We start from the raw sequence: 830 nt of genomic DNA on the forward strand, positions 1-830 counted from the left end.
CACAGTGTGGGGAAATCAGTCAATAATTATGAAATATCTTTGTATGGTGATAGATAACTGGACTTATCACGGTGGTCATTTTGAAATGTACAGAAATACTGAATCACTACATTGTACACCAGGAACTAACATAGTGTTATAGGACAATTTTACTTGAAAAACAAACAAACAAACAAACATATAGTACTAGATTTGTGGATACCAGCAGTAGCAGATGGGGGTGGGGGAACTGGATGAAGACAGTCAAAAGGGATAAACTTCCAGTTATAAGATAAATTAAGTACTAGGGATGTAATGTACAACACGGTAAGTATAATCAACACTGCCGTCTTACATATGAAAATGGTTAAAAGAGTAAATCCTAAGAGTTCTAATCAGAAGGAAAAAAAAAGTTTGACATCACTATTTTATTTTTTAAATTTTATTTTACATATGCAGTTTTATTTCAGTTTGGAAATCATGCATGAAATATGATCTAATAAAAAATTCTAATCTAATATAAATTTTTTTTTTCTATTTAATTCTCCATCTGAGATGATGGATGTCCACTAAACTCGCTGTGGTCATCATTTCACGACGTATGTAAATCAAATCGTTATGCTGTACACCCTAAACTTCTACAGTGCTGTAGGTCAACTACATCTCAATAAAACTGGAAGAAAAAAGAAAATGTGAGAAACTGCATGTACAGTACCAAGTACAGGTCGTGGCTCATTTACAGCAAGGAGGCTAAAATCATCCTATTTTTTGCTCCTTTCACAAATACCATTAAAATAACACTGCTGCCTAAGTCATCTTCCTCAACTGTAAACCTGATCATTTCACATTCC

At 33.3% G+C, this 830-nt stretch overlaps 1 protein-coding gene across 1 annotated transcript in view; it reads right to left on the reverse strand.

The window, feature by feature from the left end:
* The window catches only part of LMAN1 (lectin, mannose binding 1), a 26,868-nt gene that overhangs the window by 19,398 nt on the left and 6,640 nt on the right, over positions 1-830 (reverse strand). The window lies entirely within an intron of this gene.

The sequence above is a fragment of the Lipotes vexillifer genome, unplaced genomic scaffold, assembly GCF_000442215.2.
Source record: "Lipotes vexillifer unplaced genomic scaffold, Lipotes_vexillifer_v1.1 scaffold79, whole genome shotgun sequence".
NCBI classification, from domain to species: domain Eukaryota; kingdom Metazoa; phylum Chordata; class Mammalia; order Artiodactyla; family Lipotidae; genus Lipotes; species Lipotes vexillifer.